The sequence below is a fragment of the Nanorana parkeri genome, unplaced genomic scaffold (genome assembly GCF_000935625.1).
Source record: "Nanorana parkeri isolate BGI_ZX_2015 unplaced genomic scaffold, ASM93562v1 scaffold2232, whole genome shotgun sequence".
In the NCBI taxonomy this organism is placed as follows: Eukaryota; Metazoa; Chordata; class Amphibia; order Anura; family Dicroglossidae; genus Nanorana; species Nanorana parkeri.
In genome coordinates, this window is record NW_017308500.1 from 106,400 (window position 1) to 107,173 (window position 774).

Genomic DNA, 774 nt, shown 5'->3' on the forward strand with positions numbered 1-774 from the left:
GGGTGCCGTCTGCTTATCTGGAGATCTCGGGGTGAAGACAGTCCTCGTGAGAACCCAACCGTTATCCCAGATTCCGTGTTGAAGGTCTGTCGTGAGGGGGCCCAGGGCTCACTGTTCAAATTATTTTGGGGTGTCACCAGGGAGTGAAGATTTGGGGGTTCCCTTAGTCTTGAGGGGAAGATATAGGGGGTTGCTCTTAGTCCTGGGGCAATGGCCTGGAGATCCCACTTAGTCTTGGGGGAGGGCAATGTTGGGGCTCCCTCGATAATGGGGGTCCCTCAGTTCCAGAATAGCAATGACTTGGGGGGGTTCCTCAGTCCTGGGGTGGCAATTGAGAGTGTCCCTTGGTGAGGATATTTGGGGTCCCTCAGCCCCGGATTAATGATCTGGGGGGGTCCCTTAGTCCTGGGGTGACAATCTCGGGGTCCCTCAGTCCAAGGGTGACAAAGATGGGGTGTTCCCACAGTCCAAGGGGGCCCCGGTCACAGTGAGGGAGGGGAAATGGTCATGGCGGCTCCTCAGATCCCCGGGCCTCCTCCTCCTCCTCCCGGTAATGGCGGACAATGAGGCGGTGACGGGGCGGAATGTGAAGCCTGGCTCTCCTCAGCGGCCTCCCGCGATGCTGTGCGGTACGGCGGAGTGTGAGGCAATGTCTCCGCTGTCCTCCTCGGATGCGGCTCTCTTTCCCTTTGTCACTCTCCGTCCGACAGACCGCATTTGCCTGTCGGTTTTTTTTTTTTTTTTTTTCCCGCAACCGCCTCCCCCCTCTCTATT